Source organism: Manis javanica, chromosome 1, assembly GCF_040802235.1.
Source record: "Manis javanica isolate MJ-LG chromosome 1, MJ_LKY, whole genome shotgun sequence".
NCBI classification, from domain to species: Eukaryota; Metazoa; Chordata; class Mammalia; order Pholidota; family Manidae; genus Manis; species Manis javanica.
Window position 1 is genome coordinate 120,661,980 of NC_133156.1, and position 13,731 is coordinate 120,675,710.

Here is a 13,731-nt window from a genome sequence, read left to right on the forward strand (position 1 = left end):
GCTAGAGAGAAAAAGGTCACCTATAAAGGAAAACCCATCAGGCTAACATCAGACTTCTCGACAGAAACCCTACAGGCCAGAAGAGAATGGCATGATATACTTAATGCAATGATACATAAGGGCCTTGAACCAAGGATACTGTATCCAGCATGACTATCATTTAAATATGATGGCGGGATTAAACAATTCCCAGACAAGCAAAAGCTGAGGGAATTTGCTTCCCACAAACCACCTCTACAGGGCATCCTATAGGGACTGCTCTAAATGGGAGCACCCCTAAAAAGAGCACAGACAAAACACACAACATATGAAGAATGGAGGAGGAGGAATAAGAAGGGAGAGAAGAAAAGAATCTCCAGACAGTGTATATAACAGCTCAATAAGTGAGCTAAGTTAGGCAGTAAGATACTAAAGAAGCTAACCTTGAACCTTTGGTAACCACAAATCTAAAGCCTGCAATGGCAATAAGTACATATCTCTCAATAGTCACCCTAAATGTAAATGGACTTAATGCACCAATCAAAAGACACAGAGTAATAGAATGGATAAAAAAGCAAGACCCATCTATATGCTGCTTAAAAGAAACTCACCTTAAACCCAAAGACATGTACAGACTAAAAGTCAAGGGATGGAAAAACATATTTCAGGCAAACAACAGTGAGAAGAAAGCAGGGGTTGCAGTACTAATATCAGACAAAACAGACTTCAAAACAAAGAAAGTAACAAGAGATAAAGAAGGATACTACATAATGATAAAGGGCTCAGTCCAACAAGAGGATATAACCATTCTAAATATATATGCACCCAATACAGGAGCACCAGCATATGTGAAGCAAATACTAACAGAACTAAAGAGGGAAATAGACTGCAATGCATTCATTTTAGGAGACTTCAACACACCACTCACCCGAAGGATAGATCCACCGTGCAGAAAATAAGTAAGGACACACAGGCACTGAACAACACACTAGAACAGATGGACCTAATAGACATCTATAGAACTCTACATCCAAAAGCAACAGGATATACATTCTTCTCAAGTGCACATGGAACATTCTCCAGATAAGACCACATACTAGCTCACAAAAAGAGCCTCAGTAAACTCCAAAATATTGAAATTCTACCAACCAATTTTTCAGACCACAAAAGTATAAAAGTAGAAATAAATTCTACAAAGAAAACAAAAAGGCTTACAAACACATGGAGGCTTAACAACATGCTACTAAATAATCAATGGATCAATGAACAAATCAAAATAGAGATCAAGGAATATATAGAAACAAATGACAACAACAACACTAAGCCCCAACTTCTGTGGGACTCAGTGAAAGCAGTCTTAAGAGGAAAGTATATAGCAATCCAGGCACACTTGAAGAAGGAAGAACAATCCCAAATGAATAGTATAACATCACAATTATCAAAACTGGAAAAAGAAGAACAAATGAGGCCTAAAGTCAGCAGAAGGAGAGACATAATAAAGATCAGAGAAAAAATAAACAAAATTGAGAAGAATAAAACAATAGCAAAAATCAACGAAACCAAGAGCTGGTTCTTCGAGAAAATAAACAAATTAGATAAGCCTCTACCCCAACTTATGAAGAGAAAAAGAGAATCAACCCAAATCAACATAATCAGAAATGAGAATGGAAAAATCACGACAGATTCCACAGAAACACAAAGAATTATTAAAGACTACTATGAAAACCTATATGCCAACAAGCTGAAAAACCTAGAAGAAATGGACAACTTCCTAGAAAAATACAACATCCCAAGACTGACCAAGGAAGAAACACAAAAGTTACGAGCAAAGAAATTGAAACGGTAATCAAAAAACTATCCAAGAACAAAACCCAAGGGCCGGACGGATTTACCTCGCAATTTTATCAGACACACAGAGAAGACATAATACCCATTCTCCTTAAAGTGTTCCACAAAATAGAAGAAGAGGGAATACTCCCAAACTCATTCTATGAAGCCAACATCACCCTAATACCAAACCAGGCAAAGACCCCACCAAAAAAGAAAATTACAGACCAATATCCCTGATGAATGTAGATGCAAAATACTCAACAAAATATTAGCAAACAGAATTCAACAGTATATCAAAAGGATCATACACCATGACCAAGTGGGGTTCATCCCAGGGATGCAAGGATGGTACAACATTCGAAAATCCATCAACATCATCCACCACATCAACAAAAAGAAAGACAAAAACCACATGATCATCTCCATAGATGCTGAAAAAGCATTTGACAAAATTCAACATCCATTCATGATAAAAACTCTCAGCAAAATGGGAATAGAGGGCAAGTACCTCAACATAATATAGGCCATATATGATAAACCCACAGCCGGCATTATACTTAACAGCGAGAAGCTGAAAGGATTTCCTCTGAGATCGGGAACCAGACAGGGATGCCCACTCTCCCCACTGTTATTTAACATAGTACTGGAGGTCCTAGCCATGGCAATCAGACAAAACAATGAAATACAACGAATCCAGATTGGTAAAGAAGAAGTTAAACTGTCACTATTTGCAGATGATATGATACTGTACATAAAAAACCCTAAAGACTCCACTCCAAAACTACTAGAACTGATATCGGAATACAGCAAAGTTGCAGGATACAAAATTAACACACAGAAATCTGTAGCTTTCCTATACACTAACAATGAATCAATAGAAAGAGAAATCAGGAAAACAATTCCCTTCACCATTGCATCAAAAAGAATAAAATACCTAGGAATAAACCTAACCAAAGACGTGAAAGACTTATACTCTGAAAACTACAAGTCACTCTTAAGAGAAATTAAAGGGGACACTAATAAATGGAAACTCATCCCATGCTCATGGCTAGGAAGAATTAATATCGTCAAAATGGCCATCCTGCCCAAAGCAATATACAGATTTGATGCAATCCCTCTCAAATTACCAGCAACATTCTTCAATGAATTGGAACAAGTAATTCCAAAATTCATATGGAAACACCAAAGACCCCGAATAGCCAAAGCAATCCTGAAAAAGAAGAATAAAGTAGGGGGGATCTCACTCCCCAACTTCAAGCTCTACTACAAAGCCATAGTAATCAAGACAATTGGTACTGGCATAAGAACAGAGCCACAGACCAGTGGAACAGATTAGAGACTCCAGAAATTAACCCAAACATATATCGTCAATTAATATTTGATAAAGGAGCCATGGACATACAATGGCAAAATGACAGCCTCTTCAACAGATGGTGCTGGCAAAACTGGACAGCTATATGTAGGAGAATGAAACTGGACCATTGTCTAACCCCATATACAAAGGTAAACTCAAAATGGATCAAAGACCTGAATGTAAGTCATGAAACCATTAAACTCTTGGAAAAAAACATAGGCAAAAACCTCTTAGACATAAACATGAGTGACCTCTTCTTGAACATATCTCCCTGGGCAAGGAAAACAACAGCAAAAATGAGCAAGTGGGACTACATTAAGCTGAAAAGCTTCTGTACAGCGAAAGACACCATCAATAGAACAAAAAGGAACCCTACAGTACGGGAGAATATATTTGAAAATGACAGATCCGATAAAGGCTTGACGTCCAGAATATATAAAGAGCTCACACACCTCAACAAACAAAAAACAAATAACCCAATTAAAAAATGGGCAGAGGAACTGAACAGACAGTTTTCTAAAAAAGAAATACAGATGGCCAACAGACACATGAAAAGTTGCTCCACATCGCTAATTATCAGAGAAATGCAAATTAAAACTACAATGAGGTATCACCTCACACCAGTAAGGATAGCTGCCATCCAAAAGACAAACAACAACAAATGTTGGTGAGGCTGTGGAGAAAGGGGAACCCTCCTACACTGCTGGTGGGAATGTAAATTAGTTCAACCATTGTGGAAAGCAGTATGGAGGTTCATCAAAATGCTCAAAACAGACCTACCATTTGACCCAGGAATTCCACTCCTAGGAATTTACCCTAAGAACGCAGCAATCAAGTTTGAGAAAGACAGATGCACCCCTATGTTTATCGCAGCACTATTTACAATAGCCAAGAATTGGAAGCAACCTAAATGTCCATCGGTAGATGAATGGATAAAGAAGATATGGTACATATACACAATGGAATACTACTCAGCTATAAGAAGTGGAAAAATCCAACCATTTGCAGCAACATGGATAGAGCTGGAGAGTATTATGCTCAGTGAAATAAGCCAAGCGGAGAAAGAGAAATACCAAATGATTTCACTCATCTGAGGAGTATAGGAACAAAGGAAAAACTGAAGGAACAAAACAGCAGTGGAATTACAGAACCCAAAAATGGACTAACAGGTACCAAAGGGAAAGGAACTGGGGAGGATGGGTGGGCAGGGAGGGATAAGGGGGGGGAAGAAGAAGGGAGGTATTAAGATTAGTATGCATGGGGGGAGGGAGAAAGGGGAGGGTGGGCTGCACAACACAGGACAAGTAGTGACTCTACAACATTTTGCTAAGCTGATGGACAGTAACCGTAATGTGGTTGTTAGGGGGGACCTGATATAGGGGAGAGCATAGTAAACATAGTATTCTTCATGTAAGTGTAGATTAAAAATTAAAAAAAAAAACAAAAAAGAAAGAAAGAAAGAAAGAAAAGGGGGATTACTCCTTGATAGGATAAAACTATTGGTAAATCAAAGATCAACGCATGCTTTAAATATCCTTAATGTTGATCACTTAAAGGGTGTCAGATGATCAGCTATGGAGGTACTGTTTTCTGATAATATTCCTTTCTCTTAATAAAAAAAAAAAAAAAAGCAGTTACTGTGTGCTGACCTCCAATGAGTTCTGCACAGTGGTATAGAGGGCATGTCAAAGTGTGGGCAAAGGGTCTGTTTGTTTCTATGCAGAAGATCAAGGCCTAGCTTGGATACCCAGAAAATGAACTAAGATACGATATGAGGAGGAGCTTCCGGCATCAGCACTCTCTGGAGGACTTGTGCCGGGGGATGATCATCAAAAAGCCTCCACAGGGATCCGGACGATGCTGCGGTTGTGGCTGCATCCAGCCCACCGTCTCCTGGACTTGCCATAAGAAGGAGGAGGGAGATGTCTAGGCTGGCATGTGCATACATTGAGACAACGAATTTGACCGGATCTGTACTGTTGGAACTCAACCAGGAGTTGGGAGGGGTGCAAGTTGTGGCACTCCAAATCTCATGACTATAGACTATCTACGGTTAAAAGAACATATGGGATGTGAACAGATCCCAGAAATGGGCTGCTTTAATTTGTCTGATTTCTCTCAGACTGTTCAAGTACAGTTGGACAATATCCATCATATCATAGACAAATTTTCACAAATGCCTAGGGTGCCTAAATGGTTTTCTTGGCTTCACTGGAGATGGATGGTAATTATAAATTTGCTTTGTTTATGTCACTGTATTCTTATTATGTTAATATGTGTGTGCAAATTAGTTAGTAGTTTAAAACCTATACATACTTAAGGTACTCTACAAGAAGATATGTCAAAGAAATAATCAATCCTCCCATGTTTCCTTCCATATGCTACATCTATAGCTTTTCTTCTTTCTTCCTAATTACAACCCTTAAATAGAATTCGTGCCTCATATCGAATTTACCGAGTATCATAATTCCTCCAGGTGGTAAAGATACCTCGAGACAAGTGCTGGGCATAGAAGCCACAGGGCATAAATCTGCAAAGAAGTAAAAAGCTAACCTTTTCAAACAATATGGCTTCTCTCTCACTTACTAACTTTACATTTCCCTGTATGGCCCCGGAAGATGACTGGTTAGCCAGAGACGGGTAAGATTCCTCAAGGGAGGAACAACCTAAGACAGGCACAGTCGCAGGGGGGCCATCAGGTGAGAATTTGGGGATCAACAGAGGTGAGGCTCAGAACCTCACCCCCCCTGCTTTGAGAGAAATCTTCTGCATCCGTGGATGTCTTGCTGCCCTTGTCTAGCCTGGATTAATACTTAGTCCATAGGCACACACCTGATCATCTGATCATCTACATTTGCCTTCTTACAGCACTAAACTATGTTGTCTACCTTTATCTTGCATCTACCTACCACTTCAGCATTTTATTAAAAATAAAAAAAATAATAATAATAAAGGGAGAAATGTGGGATCAACATATAAATCAAGTACAAAAATCAAACGAATATTCATATTTGACCTGATTGTTTATAGGTCATAATGCGTGATCAAAACCGAAAGTTTCTGTGATGAATGCCCTTGTACTGTTCACCATGTAAGAATTTATTCACTATGTAAGAATTCGTTCACCATTGTAAGAACTTGTTCGTTATGCTTCAGAAGATTGGAGACTGACGAGAATTAGACTTGAGATGGATTAATGATTGTACATTGAGCATTGACCCCCCTATACTGAATTTTATTGTTGTTAACAACCATTTGATCAATAAATATGAGAGATGCACTCTCAAAAAAAAAAATTAAAAAGGAAAAAAAAATCATGCTAAACCTCTGACCCTTAGACAGAACCATTTTCTACTCTGGGTGTATGTTAGCATCACTTCAGGGAGCTTTAAAAATCCAGATCCCCAACCTGCATCTCAAACTAATTAAAAAATCAGAATCTCTGGAGTGGGACCCAGGCACCAGTGTTTTTAAAACTTTCTAGGAGATCCCAATGCTCACTTTCCAAATGCAAAGAGCCATTGAGTATAGCCTCTTGATGCTGTGAGTGTTCACTTTTAAAAAGTCAACTTATCAACATTACCATCAAGCATTTGATATGCATGATTGTGTGCCTACTCCATATCAAATTTTGTCCTTTCACTCTTAATGGCATGTAGAAGTCATTAGTACTATTTTACAGATTTTCATCTCTGTCTTCCAGGTGCTTAGTAGGAATATACTTGTGACTGAGTGGGGCACATGACTAGTGCTGGCCAATGAGTTGATTTAATTGCTGGTTCCTGTCTTTCAAAAGCTCTCATTTGCTTTGTCACAGTGATCAGCCATGTTCCACAAAATGACTGTTCTGTAATCCTTGGTCCCAAAGTAAAGTCAACACTCACAAAGTATATGTTGCATGGACAAAAAAGTGGACCTTGGTTGTTGTTCTAAGCCCTTGAGATTTTGAGACCGTGCATTACCACAAGATAACCTGATCTGTCCTGAAAGATTCACTATATAATCCTAAAGGTAGTATTATGTGAAAAGTAAATTATCTTTAAAAGAGGAATAAGCCTTCTCCCCCAAAATCAGTATTCAAGATTTCATTGGGGTTTTATTGCCCCCTTTTCTATTGAGGCTAGTTCATAGATATTTAATCTTGAATTCCAACTTTTTCAAATCTGGCCTTGTTGCCAACATTGGCACTGCTATTTCCATGCATCATCAAAAATCAACCAGAAGAACCTCACACCAGTAAGGATGGCTACCATCCAAAAGACAAACAACAACAAATGTTGGCGAGGTTGTGGAGAAAAGGGAACCCTCCTACACTGCTGGTGGGAATGTAAATTAGCTCAACCATTGTGGAAAGCAATATGGAGGTTCCTCAGAATGCTCAAAATAGACTTACCATTTAACCCAGGAATTCCACTTCTAGGAATTTACCCTAAGGATGCAGCACTCCAGTTTGAAAAAGACAGATGCACCCCTATGATTATCGCAGCACTATTTACAATAGCAAAGAAATGGAAGCAACCTAAGTGTCATCAGTAGATGAATGGATAAAGAAGATGTGGTACATATACACAATGGAATACTATTCAGCCATAAGAAAGAAAGAAATCCTACCATTTGCAACAACGTGGATGAAGCTAGAGGGTATTATGCTCAGTGAAATAAGCCAAGTGGAGAAAGACAAATACCAAATGATTTCACTCATCTGTGGGGTATAAGAACAAAAGAAAAACTGAAGGAACAAAACAGCAGCAGAATCACAGAATACAAGAATGGACTAACAGCTACCAAAGAGGAAGAAACTGGGGAGAATGGGAGGGATAAGGGTGGGAAAGAAGAAAGGGGATATTATGATTAGTATGCATAATGTGGGAGGTGGGGGAAAGGGGAGGGCTGTGCAACACAGAGAAGACGAGTAGTGAGTCTACAGCATCTTACTACGCTGATGGACACTGACTGTAATGGGGTTTGTGGGGGGGACTTGAGGTAGGAGAGAGCCTAGTAAACATAATGTTCTTCATGTAATTGTAGATTAATGATAAAAAAGTAAAAAGTAAAAAAGTATAAATAAATAAACAAATAAATAAATAAATAGATAAAAGTTTCGGAAAAAAAAAATTAACCAGAAGAATCACACAGAAGTTTCCCAGATATTCAGAAATGAGTAGCCATATTTAAGAAACTCAAGTCTTCTACACACACACACACACACACACACAAACTTCTCCCAATATTACTGCTATTATAACATCTACCAGTGGACTCACACCTGAACTAATTTTGTCTCTTTACACTACTGAGTTGTTGCTTTAAAATTTTAGAAGTCTCCACTGGGGGCACTCATTGGCTGTATGGTTATGACTTGTGATCCAAATCACTGGTAGATAATCGCTCTGGGGTCTGGAGAGATCACCTCTAACTTCCTTCTTGGGCTCATATCTTAATATTCTTATTCCTGAATATAATATCTACCCCTTTTCCTTCTTCCTCAGAAGTTAAGGTAATGACAGAGGCCCACTGGAGCCCATGTATAGGAAGGAAACTGATATCTTGAAGGAAAGGCTCTCCTGTGTCCAACTCAACCTGCAGGTAGAAGCAGCAAAATGTGCTAGCGCCAATCATGGGCTTAAATAGGGCAAAGATGATACCATTGGGTGAGGGGGGAATAGGTTATGGGGAACAGAGGGTAAGAGTCATGGGAAAAGTGGTTGAGAAAAGGCTGAAGAGACATCACACAAGCTTTAACAAGCCTCAATCAATAATAAATGAACTTCCCATGGAGTCAAACACAGCTTAGAGAACAACCCAGCATTGTAAGGCTGAGGTGGGGTGAACTTGTTGACCTAATAATGAGCTTCTTCCTCTTCTGACATGTATAAGTCTATGACGAGTACGGGAGCCTTGTTACCCTGCAACAGTTATAGACTTCTATACCACGGTGACTCTTCAAAGACTTCTTTGACTCTGCAGGGTCTCATTTTATGTAGTTGGTGAAACACCCATTTTCAAGCACTTACATTCATTTCTGTGGCTCCTTTGGGAAATGTCTTTTCACCCCTAGTAATCAAACTGCAACTCAGTGGTGCCTCCAAAACTTCAAGAATATAAAATGTGAAGAAAGGAGGTCAAGTTAATTTGCAAAATAGTCAAGAAGTTTCTGAGGATGCTAATTTTTTTTTCTGAAGAGGGAATTAATTTCTATTAACTGAAGTTTGCTCCAAAAAATGATCAATGTAAAATAAACTGGGAAGTTGCCATGGTGTAGAGGAGAGATTATATGATCTGGAAAGTGAAAAATTTCAGATACACTCTATCACAGTTGAGTGCTTCTGCAACTGTGAGAAAATTAGGTATACTTTGAGGCCTTAGGTTTTTTATTGTGTAAAATTGGATGATAATAAACCTGCTCTCTTTTAGCTATTGCACTGAGATCCAATTAGATAACTTTTCAGTATTGTTACTGATTTGAGCATATCTGTAGGTTTAATCATGTTCATTAATGAAAATGAATTTTGAGAAGAGATAAAAAGAAATATTATGATGATTGAAATTTACTTTCAAAATTTCAAAACTGACCATGCTCTATAAATGTGCATTAGTTTTAATAAATACTCAGGCTTATTATTGCCTTAGTAGGACATGCACACTTCAGGAGTATCATCTAGTATTTAATAAAAAGGCCACATTCCAGAGGCAGCTGCTGAAAGCACTTCATATTTATCTCTGATCCACACCAAGGGTAATTAGCAAAGTAGATGTTAGCAATGGGTTTTCATTGCTGATAATAATAGCACTTCATATATGTGGATTGGCTAGTGTGGTGGTCAGAAAACTTTTTTTGTAAGAGGTTAAATGGTAAAAGTTATTTTTGGCTTTGCAGGTAAATGGTCTCTGTCACACTCAACTCTGATATTGTAGCACAAATCAGCCATAGACAATACATGAATGAATTGGCATAATCATGTTCTGATAAAACTTTATTTGCGAAAACAGGCAGAGATGGGATTTGGCCTGTGCAGCATAGCTTGCCAACTGCTAAGCTAGAAGAGTGTAGAAATACTGCCTGTCCTTGAATGGACAGGGTTTAATAATATAAATCTCTCCATACCTTGAAATGGTTTCCAAGGCTGAGTTCCAAAATAGTCCCAACTGGGAGGATTCTGGTTACCTGATGGTAACTACAAGGTTAATTGAACTCACCACTCACCCTCTAGGATATTATGACATTTGTCCCAAATGTGCCATTTAAATGGGGAGTAATAGTAGCATCTATAAGGGTAAGGACCTGAAGTCATTGACTTGCATGGTTTTATGCCTGTTGTCAATAGATGTCTGTGTGGGAGTAGAATTTGTCTGAGTCTTGCTTTTATTACTTGTATTGTGCTGATGGGCTTGGAGATCTGTAGCCCTTACCTACCTCTGACTATGGATATACCATTTACTCTTAAACAACACAGGTTTGAACCATGAAAGTCCACTTATGTGTGGATTTTTCAGTAAATATATTGGTACTCACTTGTGAAAAGATGAAAGCTTTTCCTCTAAGATTAGGAAAAAGACAAGGATGCCCACTCTCACCACTTTTATTCAACATAGTAATGGAGGTCCTAGCCACAGCAATCAGACAAGACAAAGATAAAAGGCATCCAGATTGGTAAGGAAGAAGTTAAACAGTCACCATTTGCAGATGATGTGATATTATGCATAGAAATCCCTAAAGATTCCACCAAAAAACTATTACTAATAATAACTGGATTCATCAAAGTTGCAGGATACAAAATTAATACACAGAAATCTGTAACATGCCTATATACTAACTATGAACTGGCAGAAAGAAAAGTCAGGAAAACAATTCCATTTAGAATTACATCAGAAAGAATCAAATACCTAGGAAAACCAAGCCAAGGAGGTGAAAGACATGTACTCAGGAAACTATGAGACACAGATGAGAAAGATTAAAAAAGACACAAATAAGTGGAAATCTATCCCATGCTCATGGATAGGGAAAATTAATATTGTCAAAATGGCCATCCTACCCAAAGGAATTTACAGATTCAATGCAATCCCTATCAAAATACCAATAGCATTTTTCAATGAACTAAAGCAAAGAATTCTAAAATTCATATGGAACCACAAAAGATCCAAAAAACCAAGGCAATCATGAAAAAGAAGAAATAGGTGGGGGGATTACACAACCTGACTTCAAGCTATCCTACAAAGCTTTATTTGTATCAAAACAATTTGGTACTTGCACGAGAACAGACCCATAGGTCAATGGAACAGAATAGAGAGCTCAGATATAAACCCAAGCATATATGGTCAATTAATATATGATAAAGAAGCCATGAATGGGAAAAAGATAGCCTCTTCAATAACTGGTGTTGGGACACTGGACAGCTACATGCAAAAGAATGAAACTGGATTACTGTCTAACTCCATACACAAAAGTAAACTTGAAATGGATCGAAGACCTGAATGTAAAACATGAAACCATAATACTCTTAGAAGAAAACAGGAAAAAATCTCTTGAACATAGCATGAGCAATTTTTTCAGGACACATCGCCTCAGACAATGGAAATAAATAAAAAATGAACAAATGGGAATATACCAAACTAAAAATCTTCTGTACAGCAAAGGACACCATCAGCAGAACAAGAAGTCAACCTACAGTGTAGAAGAATATATTCACAAGTGATTAAGTCCATTAAGGGGTTAACAGCCAAAATATATAAAGAACTCATATATGTCAACACCAAAAACACAAATAACTGATTAAAAAATGGGCAGATGATCTGAACAGACATTTCTCCAAAGAGGAAGTACAGATGTGAATAGGCATGTGAAAGATGATCCACATGGCTAATCATCAAGGAAATGCAAATCAAAACCACAATGAGATACCACCTCATACCAGTCAGGATGGCCAACATCCAAAAGACAAATAACAAATGTTGGGGAGGATGTGGAGAAATGAGAACCCTCCTAACTGTTGGTAGGAATGTAAATCAGTGCAGCTGCTATGGAAAGCAGTATGGATGTTCCTCAAAAAACTAAAAATTGAAATGCCATTCATACCAGTAATTCCACTTCTACAAATTTACCTAAAGAAAACAAAATTCCTTATTCAAAAAGATATGTGCACCCCCATATTTATCACCACATTATTTACAATAGCCAAGATATGGAAGCAATCTAAATTTCAAAGCACAATGAGTATTAAACTGCCATTAAAAAAGAAAGAAATCCTGCCATTTGCAACAACATGGATGGGTCTAGAGGGTATTATGCTAAGTGAAATAAACCAGGCTGAGAAAGATAAATACCATATGATTTCACTTATTTGTAGAATATGAGAAACAAAGCAAAACAGAATGAACAAAACAGCACTAGACTCATAGACACTAAGAAATGACTAGTGGTTACCATAGGGGAGGGGTTGGGGGAGAGGAGGGGACTAAAGGGGCACAAAAATTCTCAGTCATGATATAAGTTGGTCATGCAGATGGTAGTACAGCATGAAGCACACAGCCAATGATTCTAGAACATTTCCTATGTTGACAGACAGTAACTAGGTAGGGGTGAGGATTTAATAATGTGGGTAACTGTTGAACCACAGTGTTGTATATTTGAAACAAATATAAGATTGTATACCAATGATACATCAATAAAAATAAATAAATATATCGGAAAAAATTTGGAGGTTTGTGGTAATTTGAAGAAACATCTTTTCTCTAGCTTACTTTATTGTAAGAATACAGTATATAATACATAAACAAAATATACATTAATTGACTGTTTATGCTATCAATAAGGTTTACAGTCTAACAGTAGGCTATTACCAGTTAAGTTTGGGGGAGAATCAAGTTACTTGCAGATTTTTTACTGTGGTTGGGATGGGCAACTACAAGAACCCATTTGTGCAAGGGTCAAAGTACATGCAATATGAATGATGGAACCTGAGAACTCTATGCTGCTAAATAGCTTAGACCAGTTCACAACAGAAGTAGAAAATGGAAGGAGAGTGTATCACCAATTGAGGAAAGAAAAACTCATTCTAGAGGAAGGGACAAGGCAAGCAAAAGAGCTGTGCCCCATGAGGTCATAGGACACAGTCTTGCATGTCATACAGAACCCAGTCTTTCAGAGTCAAAGATGACATTATCTCTGCATGTCTTTGTGGCTAGAGACCACCCCCAGATTGGGGCAGCAATTACTTTTACAAAGCTTGTTATTGTTGGCAACTTGGCTACTTTGAATGATGGTATGTGCATAAAAAGATCTCCTCCTCTCCAACTGCTGGTCACCGGGCAGAATTTCCAACATCACTTTTGTAGGAGTTGTAAGGATTAGTGAAACAAGTTATGTAAGGCCTGGCCCTTAGTAAACACTCTATAAATATGAGGTGTTTATTATCAGCTCCCAAGTGTAATTGGCCTCTGTTCCACAGGGATCCTGTGTTGTTCTTCATTTTTTTTAACCTCTGCTTTTCCCCTTGCGCTTTCATTCACAAAATTCTACCAGTTTAGGGCAGAAAGGAGCATTCTATCCCAATTTCCTCATTTAATTACAA